Source organism: Bufo bufo, chromosome 6 (genome assembly GCF_905171765.1).
Source record: "Bufo bufo chromosome 6, aBufBuf1.1, whole genome shotgun sequence".
Lineage (NCBI taxonomy): Eukaryota > Metazoa > Chordata > Amphibia > Anura > Bufonidae > Bufo > Bufo bufo.
This window is the reverse complement of record NC_053394.1, coordinates 164000015-164026290: the sequence shown is the minus strand read 5'-3', so window position 1 is coordinate 164026290 and position 26276 is coordinate 164000015.

Sequence of the window (26276 nt, the reverse complement as noted above, 5' to 3'; positions counted from 1 at the left end):
CTCTACCATAGACTTAAATAATATAAATGGCACATAATAGGTGAGGGACTTTTTATATGATAGTTTGGGAGCTTCAAGTTACTCCTGTGATGGGAAGATAGGTTCACGCTTTTGTCATGTGTTTACTCATCTTAGAAGCTGAGAAGGATCATGATATTTTATTCTCACAATTCCATCTAGTTTAGAAGATTGACCTAAAAGATACAAGGCCGTTAACAGCAATGCTCTTTGTTCTTGACTGTTCTCTCTGGCAAGGTAATGGTTACTAACTATCGGGAAAGTCATTGGAAATGTAGTTGAAGAGAAGGGAAAAGTCTCGGCACTGCAGACGGACGGAGTGTAAAAATATCAGCTCTCTCCAAAATCAACTCCTGGCTGGCGGCAGCTGCCCCTATTAATGCTGGCTACAGGTTTGTTTTCCTGCGTGGTGGAGAGAAGGCTGCTATTCATACTGTAACAGGTAGCACCAGGGACAGCAGAGAGGAATGGAGCGAGGGGGCAAAGGGAGAAGGGGCGTCAGGGGGGAAGTCGGGTGCTTTTCTTTCCAGCCAGTTCTTAAACATACAAAACAGAACATCTATGTGGACAAGAAAGTAAAACACTGAAGCACTCAGCATAATGATTTGCCTTTTGAGAGAGATGTTTGATTTATATTAAGACTTGGGGGTAACCAATGACATGTTTAATATGACAGTTCATCATGGTAGCAGTGGTGACATGTTTAAAGGCCAGGTCCTCCATGAAGCTGGGTGTAGTTGACCATGTAGGTTTTGTATTGTTTTCCAGATTCATTTACAATCTTTAATAAATTCAGTTAAAGGGGTTGTCTCATTACAAGAATTTCATTCCATATGTACTGTTAGGGCATATGGACATCAGAAAGAGACCTCTTTTATGAGTCAGAGCTACTCGGAACCCTCCTATATAAGCCGGGCCAGAAGGAATGGGCATTTTGGATTTCAACATGCATGATCTTTTGTTCACATGGAAGATAAGTCAAGCTTGCATGTCTATGGTGGCGTTGGGAAGAATAGCTGTTCAGCTGACAGTTGTATAAAGCATATGCTCAGCTTAAAGGGGTTTTGGGGGAATATGAACAGACAAGGGAAGGCCCCCTAACCTGTGTTACAACTTGAAATATTCATACTTACCTTCTCCGATACTGCATGCTACCTACCATTCCTCCATCATCTGGTCCCGGGCTTGTTGTCTTCTGACCAAGTATGGTGATGGTCTCAAGTGTTGCTGCAGCCAAGTGACATGTCTCTACTAAAACCATCATTGACTGCAGTGGTGCATGTGATTATGGTCATATCCATAGCGTGGATGAAAGCCAACAAACCGGGGACCATAAGATGGATAAACATGATACAGCACTTAGGACTGGAGTGGCAAGGAGCAGGTAAGTATGAATATTAAGCTTGAAGCCTTCTCTTAATAATTCATATTCCTTGGAAAACCCCTTTAAGACACAGTTCATACCTGGTACAGAATGACCTGTTTTTAGATTTAGAGATGATAAACTCAGAAGCATTGATGAAAGTGAATCCCAATTCTGGTTAAGTTGGAAGGACATGTGCTTGAACTAATGGATGGAAGTAGAATAAAGCTGATACTGTGCATAGAGTTAGGAGCTTTGGTGGAGCCATCATGCTTTAAATGGTTGTCCAGTTTTGGATTCCTCCTTCTAACATGTCTCTTTGGCTAATGCTTAGTAAATAGATCAACGCCTCTTATGTTTGGCACTGCAGGACTAAGTATGTAGATCGTGGACAGCAGAGCTCCAAACGAAGTTACAAGTCATGGCATTGGCATTAAGAAGCAGGCCACACATAGGCTGATCCCACTGCTTGTCTAAGTGTCGAGTGACAGAATAATCCTCTAGTTTGGCCACTTGTGGTGAAGATTATTATTATGGAAAGAGGAAGGGACTGGCGGACGTGGGCAAGCAGCCTAGTCCCTCTTTTCACTTCAGTAATAAAAAGGCAAACAATCAGTAGGTCTTCTTTGAAACATGAATTTTGTTGCAGCAAGAAAGTAAAAAAGCAAAGACTCAAAAACTTCATCAAATACTAGAAAATGAAACAGCTAAAAAATAATAAGCAATACTTTGTACTTGTTCAGATGACCAAAGATTGACGAAGGATGCCGACACTTAAAATTAATGAGCGTCAATTCCAAAAAGTATATTCCTACATAGATCTGGTTGGTGCCAGTAGATCTTCCTCTCAGAGTACCCATCTTGGAAGTCCACTTTGAGACATTAAAGGGGTTTTCTGGAAGTTTAATTTTAATATCAGATGAATGGGGGTCTGCCTCTTGGCACCCTCACTGATCAGCTGTGATCAGGGATGCTTTGTGTCTGAACCAGGCACCGATCTACCACAGTAACCAGGCATAGTCAATACAGTTTACTGAGCTGTGGTGTTCCGGTACACAACAGCTCATGCAAACAGTTGATTTTGGGGGGATTACTGGGAAACTGACGCCTGCCAATCTAATATTGATGACCTATCCTATGCTATCCTATAGTTCATCAATATGAAATGCCTGGAAAACCTCTTTAAGGGCTATTTTATAGTTTTTTTCCACTTTTTACTTTGATCATGCTTCAGGGTTGATCACGCTGATTAAAATGATACATTTATCTCTGTAGGTAGAACAGTTTCAGTGATATCCGCTTTTTTTAATAATATGTAAAAAAGTTGGTTTGAGCACCAAGGAGCTGGCTAGAGCCATTGGAGCACCACTTTGCAATGTTGCTCTGCTCTGGGCACTGCACCTCACCCTTTAATGACAGGGCTAGACATCTCGTCTAGCCCTGTATTCTTGTACCTGCACTGTGTCTCAGTGACTCAATGCTTATGGCCGCTGGGGCAGGACTAGACTCAGAGACAGAGCAGTGTAGTCCCACACAATCTGCGCATGTGCAGTCTCGATCTGCGCTGCTTGGGAAGTAGTAACAGAATAAGTAGGAAAGCGCTGAGCCACAGCGCAGGTGCAGGAATACAGGGCTAGATGAGTCAGGGCTGTTCACATCTGCATAAAATGACAGACACAATGATCAAGTCACTGAGCCACAGTGAAGGAGGCGTGTCCAGAGCAGAGAGGCGTTGCAAAAGTTGTGCTCCTAGGGCTTTGGCTGGCCCCTTGTTGCTCAAACCAGCTAATTTACATATTGCTAAAAAAAATCTGATATCATGGGAACTGTTCTACGTACAGAAACAAAAAAGGTATAGTTTTAGAGTAAATCGTTTTTATTGGTATTTCAATAAAGCATAACAATAAAGTCATACATCTGATATTCTCCATCAAGAAGGCATTTGTACACGCTTATACAATAGGTTTGCTCCTAAAGCGTAGTATGCATATAGTTATTGTAGTATAAACATAGTATATTAAAGTTTACAACAAAAGACCATAACAATCAAGGGGGAACAAGGGGGAAGGAAAAAGGGGGAAGGAAAGGAAGGGTCTTTAAGTAACATTTGGCGATATCTCTCAGCATTGAGTGGTTTACATTCATCTTAAATTTAGGGTGAGTAGTTAAGATTGTGGAGCCAAGGACCCCAGGTAAGTTGCTTAGATTTAGGAGAAATTGTCGTGCAAGATAGTGAATTTTCATATCTACACGACGAGTTAACCTCTTGTATGACCTCAGCTAAGGTCGGGGAGGTTGGTTGCTTCCAGTGACGAGTAATAATCAGCTTAGCGCTAAGTAAAACATGCCCTATGATGTTCCTAAATACCGGGGGGATAGTGTGTATACCCAAAAATAAGAGAGCTAGCTCCGGGATAGGTTTAATCTTTTGGGTTGCCAGCCCCGATATCAAGTCAAAAACACTGTGCCAGTAGGGGGTGAGTATTGGACAATCCCACAGAATATGAAGTAAGGATCCTCTGGCGCCGCAACCTCGCCAACAATGTGGAGAGGATGAGGGGTAGATTGTGTGAAGTCTCTGTGGGGTGAGGTACCATTGTAATAGGGTCTTAAGCCCTGCCTCATAATGGGTGACACATTTAAAATTAGACGCCAGAAACCCAATAGCCAGGTTCCAATCATCATCTAAGAAGGTTTTCCCTAGCTCAGTTTCCCAATTTTTTATAGGTAAGGTCTTAGTGAACGTAGTTTTGTCTCCTAATATGTCGTATATATATATCGTGTGGTGTGTCTTCTGAAGAGGGAAGGGAATTGAAATAGTCTTAGAATGCAAGAATTTATTGAAGGTGGAGATTGTTTAATGTTTGCAATGAAGTGTCGTATTCGCAAGTAGTTATAAAATTCTGTATGCGGTAATGCGAATAGACTGTGAAGTGATTCAAAGGGAAGTAGGCAGTCATCTGTCATTATTTGGGATAAGGAGATGATCCCCTTTCTCCGCCAAACTGCCAGATTGATGTCAGTGATGCTGAGTTCCAGTACGCTTATGTCTGCTTGGGATAATAGGGTGGATTTGGAGTTTGCCTGCGTTCTGTGGACCGAGGACCAAAGGTTGCCAACATGCCGTACTGTCAATAATTCATTGTGTAATTTAGAAGGGTTCCATAACGAGTGGATCAGATAATCTTTTAAGGTAGCATGTTTGATTGTATGGGACTCAATCTGAAACCAGGCTTTTGTATTGTCAGGGATCCACCATTCCCGAGCAAAGGAAAGTGTTATGGCTCTGAAGTAGTCCTTAATGTCAGGGAGGCCTAATCCTCCAGCATATTTTTTCTTAATCAATAATGCTCGTGCTACTCTGGGTTTAGTTGGACCCCAGATATATTTGCCTAAAATCGACTGAGCCTTTTTGAAGAATGTTGCAGGGACCGGGATCGGTAGGGCGCGGAATATATATATGAGCTTGCGGAGGGTCATCATCTGGAAAGAAGCTACTCTGCCTACCCAAGACAATGCCTTCATGGCGAAGCTGGTCAAGTCGCGCGATAGAGTGGTTAGAAGGGGGTGATAGTTCCTATCATAAAGAAGGGAACAAGGTGAAGTAATCTTTACTCCTAAATATGGGATCTCTGATGATTGCCAGTCTAGTTCATGGGAAGATTGTAGGGTGGCCCTTTCCTCTTGGGGTATGTTAATGGGCAGTGCTTGGGATTTAGTATTGTTAATCTTATAGTAGGAAAGGGAGCTATAGTGTGAGATCATTCTGAGGGCTGTGTCTAACGAGTTGATGGGGTCAGTTAGAGTGAGAATGATGTCATCTGCGTAAAGAGTGATTTTATGGGATTTTCCCCCTATTTCCATCCCTGCTATTGAAGATGAGTTTCTTATAGTCTGTGCTAGAGGTTCTAACGCTAAGATAAATAATAGGGGTGATAAGGGGCACCCTTGTCTAGAACCATTAGTGATCCCGAATGTATCTGACAGTACTCCATTGACCCAAACTTTCGCGGAGGGAGAAGAATATAGGCAGTGGATGGCTTGTAATATTTCTCCTGAAAAACCCATGTGACGGAGTGTCGAAAACGCATAGTCCCAATGCAGGCGATCAAACGCTTTTTCCGCATCCAATGTGATCGCGAGCATTGGGAGGCCACGCACCTCGGCGTAATTGAATAAGTCCACAATTCGCCTGGTATTATCAGAAGCTTGTCGGCCTGGCACAAACCCGGTCTGGTCCGGGTGGATCAGTAATGGGAGAAGAGGAGCTAATCTGTTAGCGATGACTTTGGCAAAAATTTTAACATCAGAGTTAAGCAATGAGATGGGTCGGAAATTCTGGGGTATATCTGGTGTTTTGCCAGGTTTTGGTATGGTGACAATAAGGGCCTCTAGCATGGCTGGGGGGAAAGAGTGTCCCTCTTGTATTGCGCTAAATAATTCCAACATATAAGGAGCCAAAATATGTTGGAAGTGGCGAAAGTATTCATTAGAAAGTCCGTCGGGGTCAGGGGATTTGCCTATTGGGAGGGATGAGATCACTTTCTTGATTTCTGTGATTGAAAATGGGGCGTTAAGTGATTGTAATTGTGGCTGGGAAAGGGTAGGAAGGGACGCTTGCGAGAGGAACTCCTCTACTAAAGCAGAGTAGTTCTCAGGTAGTGGAGTGTCATCTCTTAAGTTGTATAGCGCTTGGTAATATGATTTAAATTGGTTGGCAATGTCTCTGGGATCTATTAATTTCGCCTTAGTGGTAGGGTGTATCAGATGGGAGATTTTTGACTTTGATTGCTGGGCCTTTAACTGTTGTGCTAAAAGTCTGCCCGCTTTGTTTCCTTGGGAATAAAATTTGGATCGAAGCCTTAAAAGGGATTTATGGTAGTTTTGAAGTAGTAGGTTGCTAAGTTTATTCCGTGCAAGTCTAAGTTCATTAGAAGTCTGGGGAGTAGGGGAGGGTTTATTTGTGGCCTCTAGGTCGGCAATGTGTTCTAGAGTTTGTGTAATGTCTTGCTCTCTAAGTTTCCTTACTGTGGAATTCAGCTTAATCAAAGATCCCTGTATAAACGCTTTGTGGGCTTGCCACAAGAAAAATTGGTTTGAAACTGATCCATTGTTAAAATGAAAGTATTCGTTCAACTGATTAGAAAGTTCCAAAACATGCTTCGGGTTATTGTAGAGAAATGCGTTATTTCTCCAAATAGGGGCTCTTGGAGATTGAAACTGTTCCTCAAGGGTAATAGCAATCGGGGCGTGGTCTGACCATTTGATAAGACCGATCTCGGTAGATATTGTGTGGAGTAGGGAGGAATGGTCCACCATAAACATATCTATCCTTGAGTATGTCATATGTATCGGGGAGAAGAAGGTAAAGTCCCTCTCTAGGCTATGTTGGGCTCTCCATACGTCGTTTAGGCCCTCAGAACGCAGGAAGGAGGCAACTCCTCTATCAAGTCTCCTTGCAGGAGATGTGGAGTCAATGTCAGGTTGTAAAGCGGTATTAAAATCCCCACAGAGGATTACTTTCCCCTGTTTGAGCTTATTTACTTTGCGCATCAGTTTGTGTAGGAATGTCAATTGTCTGGAGTTAGGGGCATATAAGTTAACTAGTGTATATGTGATGTTATTGATGGAGCAAACTAGAATAACATAGCGACCGCATGGGTCAATTTTGGTTATGATGGGAGTATAGGCAACAGTGTTTTTGACAGCAATCAGGGTACCTCTCTTCTTCCTGTCACAGTGGGAATGCAGAACATTAGGAAACAGGCGGTGGCGTATTCTATCGGCGTCTGCTTGTAGTAGATGAGTCTCCTGAATACATAAAACATCAGCATTAGCTGTCAGAGCCTCTTTCCACATGTAGGACCTTTTCTGAGGACAATTAAGGCCCTTGACATTTAGGGACATAATCTTGAGGCCCATGATGTCAAAGGAGTATGATTATCCCAACTCCTGCAAAAATAAAAGTACACAGTAAAAGTATGCAATATCAAATCGTAAGATTACAATTACTATGCACTATTGAGGGAAAGAAAGGGAGGAAGGAGGGAGGGTGGGTGAGATAACAAACAAGACAGATAAGACGGAGATCGCCGTCTAAATCTTAGTATGCAATAAACGAGACGGTGATAACCGTCTAAGTATAGGTAAGGCGAGAGTTCGGTGCTAGAATCAAAGTGAACTAAACAAAGAAGAAAAAAGGGGCCTGCACCATAACCATAGGATGCTTTTGGGATGCCCGAATGCAATGTTCCAAGGAAGCTAAGGGGGGAAGAGTGATCAGAACTTCACCCTTGTGTCAGCCCTGCTGTAGATGATGTCTTCTGTTGCGGGGGTATCCAGGGTTATCAGCCCACCGCTGTAGGGACGGCATTAGAGGATACGGAAGCAGGGTCTGTGTCCGCTGTATTTAAAGATAGTGGGATTTGCCACAGATGAAGCAGCTGTTTCCCCTCTTCTAGGGTTTTGATAGCATGGGTCTGTCCATTTTTCCGGACAAGGATCTTCAGGGGGTAACCCCATTTATAAGGGAAATCATTATACCGGAGGGCTGTCGTGATGGGCAGCAGTGATCTGCGCCGGCGAAGGGTGACCATAGAGAGGTCCGTGAAAAGCTTAATTTTCTGATACGGAGCAGGTTTTGAGTTCATGTTGCGCGCCGCGGCCATAAGTGCCTCTTTGGTGTGGAAGAAATGAATGCGCGCCAAAGTATCACGCGGGACACTCGGACCCAGGTGTTGGGGCTTAGGAAGCCTGTGGGCCCTGTCAATAATCATGTCCGGTATAGGAATCTGTGGTAGGAGTGCTTTTATTAAACCCTTTAAATAAGTTTGCAACTCCTGAGGGGCAACTTCTTCAGGAATACCCCTGAACTTTACATTATTGCGCCTAGAACGGTCTTCTAGGTCTGCCATTTTTAATTTAATGGCTTCTAGCTCATCAGCTAAGGTGTTGTGGGCGTCTATAACAGTATTCTGGGACACAGCAAAATCGCCCATCTTTGTTTCCACATGCTGGATTTTCTCTTCTGCTTTCTGCAGTCTAGCAGTGAGAGGGTTAATCAGTCCTGCTATGTCCGTCTGTAGAGAGGATTTCAGAGCTAGTAGCATATTCTTTAAGGAATCCTCAGTGACTGGCTTGTCAGAGGTAGGGAGCAGTTGGAAGGGATCTGGGGTAGAATTGGCATTTGAGGTGTACTCACTCAGCTGGGTTCTGCACCCGGTGTGTCCCATATGCAGTTGGGGGTGCGGAGGATTAGGCGGCTGATCACGCTGGGCAGGAGGACGGGCGCCATCTTGGATCCTGTGGTGAGCTTGTCCTGCAGCTCTGGCCTCCTCCGGTGTCGGTGGGAGAGACGGAGGTGAGTGATGCAGGAGGACAGTGCTGTCGGAGATGTCCGGTGGGGAGGGCGACCGTGCAGGATGTGTTGGTGACATTGCACATATCGGTGAGCTTAGTGCCGCTCTGTCAGCGTCGTCGGCGCCATCTTTGAATCTTCCCCAATCAAAGTAGCTCTCCAGATTACCGTCCTGCAGCTTCTGCAATTGCTTTTTTGTTTTCCCCATGATGTCGCCTGGGGTGTTATTCATCTAAGGGAGCACTTTAGGTAGCACTGTAGTACGGTCAAAGGCAGGCAAGCAGGGTTATAGTCGCTGAGGTGCAGGAGCTCTGTACTCAGGCAGCCATCTCGTTCTGCAGCCTAGCCACGCCCCCAAAAGGTATAGTTTTAATCAGCATGATCAATCCTATCAGACAGTATCAGACTGGTTTAATGGGGTTGATTATGCTGACAGATGCTCTTTAAAGTGTATGATGAATAATGAAATTCACTACAAAGTGTTTTTATGCCATGTTTTGCATTGTGTTTGTACAAAGGGGCTGAAAATGGCTGTTAAACTATTCAACAACAAAAAACTAAAAAAAAAAAAAAAGCTGCAAAAAGTGAAAAAATAATGTTGTAGAAGGCTTACAGAAGTTTTCCAGTTATATGTAAATATCTAACACAAGTGGATTGTTTGTTACAGTGCATTATAGTTCTCTCATCTAAAAAGTCATGCTCCTGTGTCAGGTTGACATGGTCAGGAAGGTTTTGAGTCCTTGGGGATAAACAAGAACTGACAGATCTTTAAAAGTGTGAAGAACTGAACTTACAGCAGTATATTGGTACAATAAAGTATTGCAGTCTATGATGGTGTGCTGCCCATGCCCTGATTTAGCAAAGCAGCCCCAAACATTTCCACCACCTTTACAGTTGGTACCAGTTCTTTGATGAAATGCTGTTTTGGTTGTTTATTTGTAGACTCATGAACTTTGAAATCAACTATCTGTAGATTCCATGATGAAATACATGACTTGTTAGAAATATATTTCAACATTTTACATTCTGTTCTCGAACCTGTGTATGTGAAATCTTCTTGATTTGCAGATGATCATCTGGAAAGTGAAATGATTGATGTCCAGTTGTTTAGCCATCTTTCCTTCCCAGACCCATAGGCAATGAAAATCTTTTTTATGAAGACCTCAGTAAGCTCCTAGATACAGGGGTGCACCACCAATGAGGCCAGGTGAGGCGATCGCCTAGATATAGACATACAGTAGTGGTACCACATTAGGTACCAAAACAAAATGTCTGTGGTGTAAATTTGGCAAGTTTCTTAGTCAAGTCCAAAGTCATGGCAAAAATACACAATTTGGCAAACCATGTGAACACATGCTTAAAGAGGACCTTTCACTAGTTTAAAAACTAAAAACAAACTATATCAGTGGGCAGAGCGGCGCCCAGGGGTCCCCCTGCACTTACTAGTATGTCTGGGCGCCGCTCCGTTCGCCCGGTATAGGCTATGAGCTGTGCGCTACGATTGGCCAGCGCTGCAGCAAGGGACAACCCTAATACAAAAACTCCGCCCCGTACAACAGAGGGAGCTGCAGACACCGGAGCCTATACCGGGCGAATGGAGCGGCGCCCAGACATACTAGTAAGCGCAGGGGGACCCCTGGGCGCCGCTCTGCCCACTGATATAGTTAGTTTTTCGTTTTTAAACTAGTGAAAGGTCCTCTTTAATATCCACTTTAACAATGTTCAACCTAAGGTGTTGTTCTTTGGTTTTTAAGACTGTGATGAAAGAGATGAATGTACCTTTTCTGGAGAAACAAAAGACATATCTGTAAGTTTTTTTTTAATGTGATCTATTTTCACCAAATGTTAATTTATGGCTATATTTTTATTTCTCAGTTTTTCTATATATTTTATTTCCAGTTTTCTATTTCCATTTTTGTTTACCAATCAATATATATTCATATTTTACTTTAACTCAGTGACTTATTATATATTCATCATTTGATAATAAAAACTTTGATAATAAAATGTATATTTCCCTTTTTTATCTTTGTGTTCGTCCCACGGCTCTTGAAGTAAAAGATGATGGTATGTGTGTGATCACAGACCATTTTTATTTATGGTCCCAATTTGCTGAGCTGTGCCTATCTCATAGCATTAAGGGCTCATGCACACGACCGTGGCGTTTTTTGCGGTCCGCAAATTGCGGATCCTTAAAAAACAGATGCCGTCCGTGTGCCTTCCGCAGTTTGCGGAACGGAACAGGAGGCCCATTATAGAAATGCCTAGTCTTGTCCACATAATGGACAAGAATAGGACATGCCTCATAGTTTTTGCGGGGCCGCAGAACGGAGCAACGGATGCGGACAGCACACAGAGTGCTGTCCGCATCTTTTGCGGACCCATTGAAATAAATGGTTCCGTATATGGACCGTATATGGAAACAAAATAAGGCCCGTATACGGAACGCAAAAAACGTTTGTGTGCATGAGCCCTAAGCGTTCGCGCATGCACATCTACATCTTACTAGCACATGTGCATGACATAATTTGAGCGGCAGGAACAATGTAACAATTCACATACTACTAGTTGTATATCCAACTTTCTATGTACCTATGTACCTTATGGAACGGGATCTGGAGCCTCTGTATTAACTATGCATTCAAGGGCGCCTAAATGTAGAGTTTGAATTGGGTGCGCTATAGTTTTTGAGCAGGAATTGACACTTACTGTTATGTTGGAGTGGTATTTGGGGATTGACTGAGACCCCGCCAAACAAAAGTGGAGGTAAACTTATAATGTATAGCTAATATATAGCTAATCCATATCCATTTATCCTATGTGTATTTAGTTAAAATCATCCAATTGTAGTATTTCTGGCGCTATATTATTATTATTATTTATTATTAAAGCGCCATTCATTCCATAGCGCTGTACATATGATAAGGGGTGCACATACATAATACAGACAATTGCACTAATCATAAACAAGACGAGTTACAAACTGGTACAGAAGGAGAGAGGGCCCTGCCTGTGAGGGCTTACAATCTACATGGTATGGGAGAAGGACACAGTAGGTGCGGGTGAAGTTGATCATGGCGGTATAGAGGCAGCAGTGTGACTGGTTGTAGGCTTGTCTGAAGAGGTGGGTTTTCAAGTTTCTTTTGAAGGATTCCACTGTAGGTGAGAGTCTGATATGTTGGGGTAGCGAGTTCCAGAGTATGGGGGATGCACGGGAGAAATCTTGGAGTCGATTGTGGGAAGAGGCGATAAGAGGAGAGGAGAGAAGGAGGTCTTGTGAGGATCGGAGAGTGCGTGTGGGGATGTATCGGGAAAGTAGCTCAGAGATGTAGGGAGGGGACAGGTTATGGAAGGCCTTGTATGTATTTGTTAGTACTTTGAAGTGAATTCGTTGGGCAATGGGGAGCCAGTGAAGGGATAGGCAGAGGAGTAATAGGGTGAGAGCTGGATTAGTCGGGCAGCAGAGTTGAGGATAGATTGGAGGGGTGCGAGAGTGCTAGATGGAAGGCCACAGAGGAGAATGTTGCAGTAGTCTAGGCGGGAGATGATGATGGCATGTACAAGCATTTTCGCAGATTCAAAGTTAAGGAAAGCACGGATGCGGGAGATGTTTTTGAGTTGGAGGCGGCAGGTGGTGGAAAGGGCTTGGATGTGTGGTCGGAAGGAAAGGGCAGAATCCAAGGTCACTCCAAGGCAGCTGACTTTGTTGACCGGGGAGAGTGTGCAGCCATTGATCGTGATAGATAGGTCTGTTGGGGTTTTGAACAAGATGGGGGAAAGATTATGAATTCTCTCTTACCCATTTTAAGTTTTAGAAAGCGAGAGGCGAAGAAGGATGATATAGAAGATAGACATTGTGGGATTCTTGATAGTAAGGTGGTGATGTCTGAACCAGAGAGGTAGATTTGTGTGTCGTCAGCGTAGGAGTGATACTGAAAGCCATGGGACTCTATGAGCTGTCCCAGGCCAAATGTGTAGATAGAGAAGAGCAGGGGTCCTAGGATAGAGCCTTGCAGGACACCAACAGAGAGGGAATTAGACGAGGAGGTGGTACGAGAGTGGGAGACGATAAATGTCCGGTCTGTGAGGTATGATGTGATCCAGGAGAGGGCCAGGTCAGTGATGCCAAGAGATGAGAGAGTTTGCAACAGAAGGGAGTGGTCGACAGTGTCGAAGGCAGAGGACAGGTCAAGGAGAAAGAGGACAGAGTATTGTTTCTTGGTTTTGGCAGTCAGTAGGTCATTGGTGACTTTGGTAAGGGCAGTCTCAGTCGAGTGGTGGGGTCGGAAGCCAGATTGTAGGCGGTCGAAGAGGGAGCAGGAGGAGAGGTGAGAGGACAGTTCTGAATGGACATGTTGTTCAAGTAGCTTTGAGGCATACGGAAGAAGTGATATGGGGCGATAACTGGACAAAGAAGATAAGTCAAGTGAAGGCTTTTTGAGGATGGGTGTAATGGTTGCATGTTTAAAAGCAGAGGGGAAGACACCAGAGGTTAGTGATACGTTGAAGAGATGAGTTAGGGCTGGGATAAACACTTTGGTGAGGTTAGGTATGAGGTGGGATGGGATTGGGTCAAGTGCACAGGTGGTCAGATGAGATTTGGAGAGTAGAGTGGAAAGTTTTTCTTCTGTAATGGTGGAGAAGCAGGTTTTGGGAGAAGAGGACTGAGCAGTTGTGTAGAGGGTCTGTGGGGACTGTGTAGTGAAGCTTTCTCTGATGTTGACTATCTTTTGTTTGAAATATTTGGCAAAGTCCTCAGCTGAGAAGAGAGGAGAGGGTGGGGGCGCTGGGGGACGGAGAAGGGAGTTAAAAGTGCTAAAAAGTTGTTTAGGGCTGTGGGACAGGGAAGATATGAGAGAGGAGAAGTAGGCCTGTTTTGCATCAGCGAGTGAGGATTTGAATATGAGGAGGGATTGCTTGTATGCGGTGAAATGATCTTTAGAATGGGATTTCTTCCATTGCCGCTCAGCAGCCCTGGAAGCTTGTCTGAGTTTTTTGGTCAGGTTGGTGTGCCAGGGTTATCTGTTAATTTTTCGGGTTTTGTTGTGTGTGAGGGGGCAACAGTGTCCAGAGCTGTACTTATTGTGGTGTTATATAGGGTGGTAGCAGCATCTGGGTCTTGGAGGGAACAGATGGTAGAGAGTGGGAGAAGAGAGTCAGAAAGCAAGCGAAAGTCGAGATTTTTAAGGTTCCTGTGGGGGTGTGCTAGTGTGTGGACCGGGAGAGCAGCAGAAGAGACCAATGAAGAGAAGGTGAGTAGGTTGTGGTCGGATAGGGGGAGAGGCGAATTAGAAAGGTTAGATAGGGAGCAGAGGCGGTTAAAGATCAGATCCGGAGTGTGACCATCTCTGAGGGTGGGAGCTGAAGACCACTGTGAGCCGAAGGAGGAAGAGAGTGACAGGAGTTTAGAGGCAGCCGAGTGGCAGGTGTCAATAGGGATGTTGAAGTCATCCATGATGATAGTGGGGATTTCGGCAGAAAGAAAGTGTAGTAGCCAGGTGTTAAAGTGGTCAAGAAAGATGGTGGCTGGGCCTGGGGGGCGGTAAATGACAGCTACTTGAAGGTTGGAGGGAGAGTAGATGTGAATAGAGTGTACTTCAAATGAGGTGAGCGTAATGGAGGGTGGCAGTGGAGTTGGGCTGTAGGAGCAGGTGTCTGATAGGAGAAGACCAACTCCTCCACCATGTTTGCAGCCGGGGCGGGGGGTGTAAGTGAATTGAAATCCACTATAAGAGAGTGCAGCAGGGGAGGAGGTGTCAGAGGGTGTCAGCCTTGTTTCTGTGAGACCCAGAAAGTAAAGGTTTTGAGAGATGAAAAGTTCATTAATGTAGTTTGTTACAGACAGAGCGTGCGTTCCATAACACAGACTATCATACACAAACAATTACCTCTGATGACCTGTGTGCAGTTGAAATATGAGTGGGGACTTCCCACTCACTTCTTTTTTTACCAACAGGGTATTTATAATAAATTTTGCACATTCCCTGTGATACTAAATTATTATATTAGAGTTATAATTGACACATATTTGTTTATTAGGATTGTGCAATTGGTTTCTTTTCATTTCTCTTGTACATCTTGTCACCAATGTTTTTTTTTGTGCATTGGTATAATTGAATCTTTATTGTACAGTGTTTTTTTGTTGATGCATGTAGTCCTGGATCAAGGCCATTGGAATTTTTGTATATTATGGCGTCCTTGTGACCTCATTATGAGTGCAAGATGCTTGTTGAACTACTTTGTGCTTTTTTACTTTTACGTTGTTCACCATGATACATAGATAATGTGTTTCACTCAATCAGTATGATTATGATAATACTACATTTATACCTTTTTTTAATGTTGCTAACTTTGCACAATATTTTTTTAAATAATTTGTTTGCATCACCATATTCTGAGAATCATAACTTTTGAATTATCTGTCAGTGGATCTGTGTGAGGGACAAGCTGTAGTTTTCACTGGTATCATGTTGGGATACTTATGATGTTTTGATACTTTTTATTCTATTTTTTGGAATGAGCAAATTATTAAATATTTTTTTTCTTTAATAGAGAATAACATTCTGCATTATTTTATAGTACAAGTTATTATGTATGCAACAATACCAAACACATGTAATTCCCCCCCCCCCCCCCATAATAATGCATTTTTTTTATTGTTGAAATGTCTAAATTTTTTTCTTTTACTAGTGGGTGATGGGCGGCCAGAGGAAACTCTCTCCCACTGTCTAATCATTAAAATGCTGCTATATAAGGCTACTTTCACACTGCCGTTTCAGGGTCCGCCTGTGAGATCCGTTTCAAGGCTCTTACAAGCGTCCCCAAACGGATCAGTTTAGCCCCAATGCATTCTGAATGGATGCGGATCCGTTCAGAATGCATCAGTTTGGCTCCGTTCCGCCTCCATTCCGCTCTGGAGGCGGACACCAAAACGCTGCTTGCAGCGTTTTGGTGTCCGCCTGGCGGTGCGGAGCCAAACAGATCCGTCCTGACTTACAATGTAAGTCAATGGGGACGGATCTGTTTACATTGACACAATATTGGTGCAATTGTAAACGGATCCGTCCCCCATTGACTTTCAATGTAAAGTCAGGACGGATCCGTTTGACTTACACTTAGACTTTTTTTTGACTAAGTGTATGCAGACGGATCCGTACTGAACGGATACCATCGTTTGCATTCATAGGTGCGGATCCGTCTGTGCAGATACCAGACAGATCCGCACCTAACGCAGATGTGAAAGTAGCCTAATACTGTTGGCTTCTGCTGCAGACGGTGTGGGCACAGCTTTTGTGCGCACACCTTCAGCATGGTATACTGTCATGTTAATTCACACAAGCTATAATAATTTTTTGTAAAGTCTATTTGTTCATGTAAATGTCCATTGACATTACCTGTATACAGTATTTTTATAAATATAAAATATTGGCACGTCCACATATGTAATTATTTTTTTTACATGAGGTGTCCTTCAAAATGACTGTAGTTTTGCCATACAATGCTTAAAGGGATTGTCTCACTTCAGCAAATGACGTTTATCATGTAGACAAAGTTAATACAAGGCACTTACTAATGTATTGTGATTGTCCATATTGCCTCCTTTGCTGGCTGGATTTATTTTTCCATATATAGTGGTCGGGACCGCAGGAGTGCGCATAGGCACACATGCGCAGTAGCCCCCGTCCCGGCCACCTCATATCTGTGCTGCAGCAGTGGATGTAACCCCTGGAAGCGAGCAGTGTATAATGTGATGGAATAATGAATCCAGCCAGCAAAGGAGGCAATATGGACAATAACAATACATTAGTAAGTGCCTTAGATTAACCCCTTCCCGACCAGTGCCGTACTAGTACAGTGCTGGCCGGGTCTTTAAAGCCATAGCAGATATTTAACACTTCAGATGCCGTGGTCAATCCTGACCACGGCATCTGAACGCATGCAAATCAGGAGCCGGAGCTTGTATACAGCAGCCCCTGTTATAGAGAATGATGGTGGCTGCTGCATAGTGTTTCCTATGGAGCTCCTGTCTGTAGGAAACTAGTAAATTTCTCATAGACTCTAATGCTAATGATTGCTTGTTAAAAAAATAACAATAAAATAATATATATATATATATTCAAATCACCCCATTTCCCCAAAATAAAAATATAAAAAACTAGAAAAAAATACACATCATAGGTATCACCATGTGTGAAAATGCCCATACTATAAAAATATATTTCCCATATGGCAAAATGGAAATAAAGTCAAAATGGCCTATTTGCTGTTTTTGGTCGCTTCATTTCTGCAAACATTTTTAAAGGAATCAAAAAGTTATACACACCCCAGAATGATATCAATGAAGTACAGCTCGCCCCACAAAAAATGAATGCTCACCCAGCTCCATACACAACTAGAAAAAAGTTATAGGGGTCAGAATATGGCGACAAAAAAAATAAAACAGATTTTTTTATAAGGTTTTTATTATTTTCTCAGTTGAAATGCAAGAAAAACTATACATATAAGGTATCGCCGGATTCGTACTGACTTATAGAATAAAAAGTAACTAGTCAGTTTTGTCGTATATTGAACGTCGTAAATAAAAAACCCGTAAAACTGTGGAGGAATTTTTCCAATTCCACCCCATTTGGAATGTATTTTCTGCTTTCCACTACATCATATGCAATATTAAATGGTGATGTTGGAAAGTACAACCTATCCCTCAAAAACCAATCTGTCATATGGCTAAAATAAAAAAGTTATGGCTCTGAGAAGGCAAGGGAGCACAAAACGAAAACGCAAAAACGCAAAAACAAAAAAATAAATAAAACTCTGGGGTAGAAAGGGTTAACTTTGTCTATGAGTGAGACAACAGTGTAACTGTTTCATGAAACTTTTGATGTGTGACAGAAGCACTTAGAAAGCACTGTGCAGGAGTCTGCACACAGTAGAAGCGGCACAGCTGAGTTGCACCATACATGCCTTTCTTCCCTGCCTGGTTTCTAAGGAACTGTATACCATGGAGGTCAGACAGTATATACTTACTACAATGCCTTTCTGCTGGGAAAGTAAGACAGGACTGTAATGGCTGCTTTCCTCTAGATTAGAGTCATACGTGTCCGTATGTTGTGTCTGATATTGTAGCTCAGCCCCACTGAGGTGAATGGAGCTGAGATGCAATAGCCCACACAGCCTATGGCCAGGTGTGTCACTGAAATGAACCATGTTTTTACTAAGGCTCCATTCACACGTCCGCAATTCTGTTCCGCATTTTGCGGAACAGAATTGCGGACCCATTTATTTCTATGGGGCCACAAGATGTGCTGTCCGGATCCGGAAATGCGGATCCGCACTTCCGGGTCCGCAATTCCTTTCCCGAAAAAATAGAACATGTCCTATTCTTGTCCGCAATTGTGGACAAGATTAGGCATTTTCTATTATAGTGCCGGCGATGTGCGGTCCGCAAAATGCGGAACGCACATTGCCTGTGTCCCTGTTTTGCGGATCTGCGAATCCGTAAAACATATACGGATGTGTGAGTGGACCCTAATACTGTACAATTCCTTTAAGCCATTTTGCAGAGTGTCCATTATATGTCTTATGGGAAAGGGTGTCCTGGATAGAGTAATCGCAAAATGTCACATGAAGAAAATGTCAATAATGTTGAATACTGGTAGGTCTACAAATGAACTGCATTCAATGGAAGTCCAGTTCATCTACAGATGGAAGGATATAATCAAACGTTAATAGGCACAAACCTTTAAGAAGTGATGAAGAGTGAGGGCCCCATGGCAAAAATGAAAATAGGCCTCCATTATGGTGCCAGATTCAGTTTTTTGTTTCCTCATTCACATACCGTTTCTATAACCCTTGTAGCATGCATTGATTTTTATATAAGTGGTTCATAAAAATAATGTAGTGGGAGGCCAACATCATGGGATTGGGAGAAGCAAAAAAAAAGTCTGAGGTAGCAAATGTGTAAAGGCAGTAGGTGGTGTGTTCAATTGAGGCAGTGTTAAGTAAAATTGGTATTACTTAAGATGAAAGGTCCGATGGATTACATGTAGCTTTGAGTGGGTGACCCCGAGGTTAGGGAGATTAGACAGCAAAAAATGGACTCTTAGAAATGTGAGCACAGATGCACAGTATAACAGAAATGGTATCATATTGTCTCCATGGGTGAGGGCAGATCCAGATACCAGCTCAGGTCAGTGTCTGACATCTCCACATTTGCATCGCTTAGTTGTGATCAGAGAGCAGACAGGATGAGAGGAGAAGGTCAGATAACTTCAGGCAAAGGGGTCAAAAGCTTGTGATTTGATAGTCAACCCCACACACAACTGAAAGTATCAGCTTTAAAGGAATAGGAACCTGCTGCTAAAAGTAGTCATTGTATAGGTGACTGCAGAGTCTTTGTAAAATAGAAATGAGTGTAAAGGAGCATTTCAATAGAGCTGTGTTAACTATTTTAAAGACTCACTTCACACTTCCAGTTCAATGGGGTTATTTCATGATTGGTGACATATACAATGCATTCGGAAAGTCTTCAGAACCTTTCACTTTTTTCACATTCTGCGGCCTATTGCTAAAATAAAAGTTGCGGCCTATTGCTAAAATAAAAAAAATAAAAAATTCAAATTTTCCCCAGCAATCTGCACTCAGTATGGCATAATGTGGAAATGAAAACAGTATTTTAGACATTTTTGCAAATATATTAAAAGCAGAGACATAAGTATTCAGACCCTTTGCTATGCCACTTAAGATTTAGCACTGGGGGGGGGGCTCCCATTTCTGTTGTTGATCTTTGAGATGTTTCTTCATTGGAGTCTACTTGTGGTAACTTCAGTTGCTTGGACATGATTTGGAAAGACACAGTCCTTTCTACGTAAGGTTTCATTGCTGACAATGGATATCAGAGCAAAAATCAAACCATGAGGAATAAATAAATGCCTGTAGAGCTCAGAGAGAGGATTATGTGGAGGCACAGATCTGGAGAAGGGTAGAATTATTTTTTGCTGCACTGAAAGTTCCCAAAAGCCAAGTTGCCTCCATAAATCTTTAATGGAAGAAGTTTGAAACAACCAGGTTTCTTCCTAGAGCTGTCCGCCTCACCAGACTAAGTAATAAGGGGAAAGGGACCTTGGTAAGAGAGGTGACCAAAAACCCAATGGTCACTCTGGCTGAGCTTCTGTGTGCACAGAAGAAAGTTCCAGAAGTTTGGCCATCACTGCAGCACTCCAACAATCTGGGCTTTATGGTAGAGTGGCCAGAAAGAAGCCTTTCCAAAGGAAAAGACACATGAAAGCCCGTCTGAAGTTTGCAAAATAACACCTAAAAGACTCTCATACTGTGAGAATAAAGATTATCTGGTCTGATGAAACCAAGATTGAACTTATTGGCCTTAATACTAAGTGTCATGTCTGGAGGAAACTAGGCACTGCTAATTGGCCTCCTTCACAATGCCATCCCTACAGTGAGGCATGGCGGTAGCAGCATCATGCTGTAGGGGTATTTTTCAGTGGCTGGGACAGGGAGAGTGATCAGGGTTGGGGGAAAGCTGAATGGAGCAAAGTACAGAGGTATTATTAATGAAAACCTAATCCAGAGTGCTCTGGACCCATCCTTCAAGACAATGACCCTAAGCACACAGCCAAGACAACACATGAGTGGCTTAAGGACAGCTCTGTATATGAGCATCGGACAGTGTACCTAGCAGTGTACCAAAGTAAACAAAAAAGTGAATGGTCACAAAATCCATCAGAATCTTCCAGTTCTAGGGTCATGACCACTTGCAGGTCGCATTAACTTGCAAATGGAAAGGATACAGGAAGGTTTAAATAGACTGTCATCTCATTAACTGGTTAAGGGACCTTACCTTTTCATCTGTTTTGAGATATCCTGAGACAAATGGCATAAAATGACCAGCTTTGAAAAAAGAAAAAACTCTTGCCGACAGAGTAACACAATTTTTTTTCTAAAAGGATGCCATCTTGTGTCATTTATCTCGGGCTATCATGAAATATACAAAAAGGTAAGGAAGAACACATCTACTATATAGAGGTAGCAATTGCATCTGGGCCTCAAATGGCACAATGGCCCCTTTACCAAATAAGAAGACATTAGTATTATAAATGGAATATGTGAGACCTTGTTATAGATATTTCACTATGGTCCAAGAGCTGCAGATTACACCCTTTTGAGTGGTAAATAAGAATAAACAGTGGTCGCTACCTTTCCACCAAATCTTGTGTTCTTTATGTCTGAAACAGTGGCAACATTCAGGGAGTTTGGCAATATTATTTATGTCTAGCTGGAAGACATCTTATTGTGGGAGAGGTCTCTCTTCTGTTTGCAATGGAGAGCAGGCAAGCTTTGCCCTTTTTTTTATAATGAAGACCTAGCAAGGTGTGTCCTTCTCTGCATGGAGACCAAGCAAGCTATGCCCTTTTTTGTAATGGAGACCTGGCACATTGTGTCCTGCTTGTAATAGAGATCAGGCAAGCTATGTCCTGCTCTGTAATGGAGACCTGGCAAGCTATGCTATGCTTTTTTATTTATTCTAAACCCTGCTCTTCAACTGGTCACTGATTAAAGAAGAAGATCCGTATATTATCTACCAGATTTATACAAGACAGGAGGCTAGTGCTTTTAGAAAGAATTTAACCTTAGTCCTTTTTGAAAAGCTGGTCCTGCAGCCAAAATATCTAAATATGCTACATGCTTGTGTGGACACTGGGGTTACTGTGTAAATCTACTCAACACACATTCTTTCCCAATGGTTAATATAAGTGCTGGAATGACCTTGTACTAAACCTGATGACCTGTTAATACATTTGTATATATGCACTTTCCTGTCTCTACATGAGGCCTTCTCATTAACTCTGGGAAGGAAGATTTATCACTCGGTCAGATTTAGGACCTAGTCTTTCCTGACACATATTCCCCTGGTAGATGTACTTGGCTTTTGGCACCATGCTAGACGGCCTCTGTAAAAGGGTCTGTATTTGTATTCATTTGTGGGTTTGCCACCTGGCTAGAAGGTCTGAAGGAGAGGAATGTTTCCTGGGATTACATAAATGCCTTTCTCAGTTCTTTGTTCTCCTGTTGTCTCTGAAACTCAACCCAGCGGGATGAAGAACTACAACAACGATGGTCTAGTGCCTGGCTCTCTAGACTGTGCTCCAGGACAACCAGCCATTGTTGGGCCTTCACCGTGAACTCTGAACAGCTTGTGTTTTTGTTGTCATTTCTCGATTATTTATTTCAACAGAAAAGATTGAATCTATCAATATAAACAACCAATACAAAGCAGCATTGCTCAGATCTCAACTCATATGTTGTCCTAGAGAAGACCTCCCATGACACTCTGTAGGGTTACTGTTTTTATAACCTCATGACTTGGACTTGAATATTCTACCAAGGAATGTATACACATGACCAGAGGCTTAACTTGAAGATCCCGGGCCCCAACATTTATAGTACTGGTCTCCTCACACTGGAAACTCTTGGTCTGTACAGGCTCCATGGTCCAACGGCATCCCCTATCGTTTTTCAAGATGCACACAACAACAATTTCTAACTCCCATTAAAGCAATACTTACTTTGGTCATAATTTAACTTTCAGAATGAAATTGATCACAATGGTTGGAAAGTTTAACTACTATAGTATAAGATCCTGTCCCTAAGAGCTTAGATGCTAAAGGAGAACAGTTCCTGGCCATAAGAGCTTACCAACTACAGGAGAGAGGTTAATGCCCCTAAGAGCTTACAAACTGCAGGAGAGGTCACTGCCCATAAGAGCTTACAAAGTACAAGAGAAAGGTCCCTGCCATAAGAGCTTACAATCTAAATGAAATAGCAGGAGTGACACAATAGGTAAATGGTGCCAACTTTGTCCAGGGAACTGTCCTCTTGTGTTGGCATGGGCATCATCCTGTCACCCGTGTAGTATACGAGCCAACTGCAGAATATTGTACAAGGGTAGCTTGTTGAGGACAAAATGGAATGGAGATACTGTATTTGAGACCAGGTCAGTATTTGTTTGGGCCATGCACTAGTTATATGACATTTTTTCAAGGCATGCTTAAAACTGGAAATGTTAGGAGGAGGTCTAATGGTCCGGACAGTGAGTTCCACAACTTAGGTATAGCACAAGAGAAGATAATATACCATTTATAAATAGCATGGCATTGCTGATATATTTTTAACTACAATTTCAATATAGCATACTCTATAGCCTATCAGTAGTTAATATTCTAAATTCTAATTTGTCAAATTAATGTAACATTTTGGGAACCAGTTGAAACCATCTGCAAAAAAAGCCTCACACACACCGTGTTATAAATCTGAGTTGCATGGGTCCACAAAATGATGGGGTCCACGACTTGCTATTGGGTCATACTGTACCTATGTGTCTATGTTTTTCATATATATTCTGTATAAACCATTGAAAAAAGTTATATGTCAGCAATGTCTACAGGACACAGGTCAGTGAATTGGATGCTGCTCTATGGGATCCCTACACACAGCTTTATTCAGTGTGAGCATGGTCAACTTCCTGCCACACAGTTAGGCTACTTTCACACTAGCGTTCAGAGAGGATCCGTCTGGTGTCTGCACAGACGGATCCGCTCCTATAATGCAGATGTTTGGATCCGTTCAGAACGGATCCGTCTGCATTATAGTTTAGAAAAAATTCTAAGTCTGAAAGTTGTTCAGACGGATCCGTCCAGACTTTACATTGAAAGTCAATGGGGACGGATCCGTTTGAAAATTGAGCTATATTGTGTCAACTTCAAACGGATCCATCCCCATTGACTTACATTGTAAGTCTGGACGGATCAGTTTGCCTCCACACGGCCAGGCGGACACCCGAACGCTGCAAGCAGCGTTCGGGTGTCCGCCTGCTGAGCGGAACGGAGGCTGAACGCTGCCAGACTGATGCATTCTGAGCGGATCCGCGTCCACTCAGAATGCATTGGTAGCTGGACGGATGCGTTCGGGGCCGCTTGTGAGACCCTTCAAATGGAGCTCACAAGCGGAGCCCCGACGCTAGTGTGAAAGTAGCCTTATGGGTATTAAAGTCACAGAAAACCCCTTATTTTTAATTTTTTACTCCCTGCTTTTAAAGAGCCATAACTTTTTAATTTTTCCATTCAAGTAGACATATGTGTTGTTTTTTTGTTGTTGTGAAAAGTAATATTTTCTAATGGAACCAAACAATATCTTGGGAACCTGAAAAAAAAAAATTACTAAAGGGGTGGGCTTGGGGAAAAATGCAATACTGTCATTGTCTTACAGAGTTTTGTATTTACAGAGTTAGTTCTCTGGACAGTAAAATTGGCATGCCACCTTTTTTGTGCAAGTCAGTATAGTGATACCAAATGTATATATTTTTTGCTATGTTTTGATACTTATTAAATGCTTATTCAACGTTGATACTTAAAAATAAAAAACTTTGAAATAATATATATTTTTTTTTTTACTAGGTAGCAGTGTAAGGCTTGTAGTATGTATGAGTTATTTTATATGTTTTGAATTAACAGAACAGGGTACAGAAACCAGTTCGCCCAGGGAGGAGGACCGGAAGTGGCTGCGAGGCGGGCGGACTCTCCTCAGGTAACGGCTGGGGGCGGAGTCTGTGAGGGAGCGAGAGAGGCGGGAGAGCGGACACCACAGCTGTGTACCAGGTGACGTCATCGTGTAATGAGATAATAGACCGCTGAAGAAGGCCTTGACAGGCCGAAACGTACGGTCATGTAATCTAATACCTATAATCAATTGCGCTTCTGAGAAATTACTGGATCATGAATTCTATGTGATGTGACATGAATAAAATGCCTTGAACTGCAAACGAAAAGCCGCGTGCTGCAATTTTCTATTTAATTTGCTAAGACTGACAAGTCCTTGCTGGCACTGGTAATTACAAGGTGTGCGGTGCTCTACTTTTATAACACTGTTAAGTGGACAGGCCCCTGTGGAGGTCACTGTCAAGGGGGTTTGGTGCTGTGGAACTCACTGTTAAAACGGCAGGCTGCTGTGAAGGTCAAAGTTAAGGGGGTGGCCTGCTGTGGAGGTCCCATTTTAAGGAGACGGGGCACTGTGTGGGGTAGTCAGTGTTAAGGGTTGGGGGGCTGTGGAGGTCACTGTTTTAGTATATACTGTTGATATCTTTTAATGACACACACAAACATTAAATGAAATAGATGAAATATACCCGTGCGAAGCTGGGTCCTTCTGCTAGTCTAATATATAAAGCTGAGTGTATGTATGTATGTATGTCCGCTAAAGGAATCTTCACCATCGCATTTACAATCACAAAGGTACACAGGTTCATCAGGTGTCCGGGAAGGTTTTAAACCGGGTCTCAGCTCTCTAGCATGTACCGTTCCTGAGATTTTCTCCAAAAAATAAAATATAGCACCATCACATGACCTATATTAGCCAATAAAAGCCTGCAGGTCTTTCTCGTCATATCCCAACTGCCATACACACAGTCACATGACCCTTATCAGCCAATAGAAGCTCGCAGGCCCTCAGTCTCCACATACACACAGTTTTACACCAGGTTTCAATAACAACCCAGCCATTTTTCTTCACTGCTGTAGGTCAGCTTTAAAGGGGCAGGGCGCTGACACTGTTAAGGGAGCAGAGTGCTATGGAGGTCTCAGTTAAGGGGGCAGGCTGCTGTGAAGGTCAGAGTTAAGGGGACGGTCTGCTATGGAAGTCAGTGTTAAGGGGCAGGTTGCTGTAGAGGCTACTATTAAGGGGGTGGGGTGTTGTGGAAATCACTGTTAAGGAGATCGGGTACTCTGGAGGTCACTAATAAAGGGGCGGCCGCTGTGGAAGTCACTGTTAAAGTGGTGGGCCACTGTGGAGGTTACTGTTAAGGGGGCAGGATGCTGTGGAGGTCACTGTCAAAGGGGCGGGATGCTGTGGAGGTCACTGTTAAGGGGGCAGGGAACGGTGGAGGTCACAGTTAAGGGAACGGTCTGATATGGAGGTCAGCGTTAAGTGGCGTGGTGCTGTAGAGATCGCGCTTAAGGGGGTGGGGTGTTGTGGAAGTCACTGTTAACAAGACGGGTACTGTGGAGGTCACTAATAAAGGCCGCTGTGGAGGTTACTGTTAAGGGGGAGGGCGCTGTAGATATTACTGTTAAGGGGGCAGGCCGCCCAGGGGCGGATTAAGTGCATGATAGTCCCGGGGTTTTCTACCCAACTCGCCCCCCCCCCCCTCCATTTTAGTTTTATTTATTTTTCTTTATGAAGAGGCTGCTGTGCTTCGTAAGCGCCACAGTCTCTTTCTAGGCCATATGACATCGTTCACATGGTCTAGGTGCAGCTCTGTCCCATCTGAGTGATTGGGGCTGAGCTGCAATACCAAGCATAGTGCTATCAAATGGACAGAGCTGTGCTTGGTAAGGAGCAAAGAGGCTGCGGCGCTCACTGGAACATCGCGGTCTCCTCAAACAGCTGATTGGAGGGGGTGCCAGGAGTCTGACCCCCACCATCTCATAACTCTCTGAGTACAGATTTGATAGAGGTTACCTGCAGCCCTAT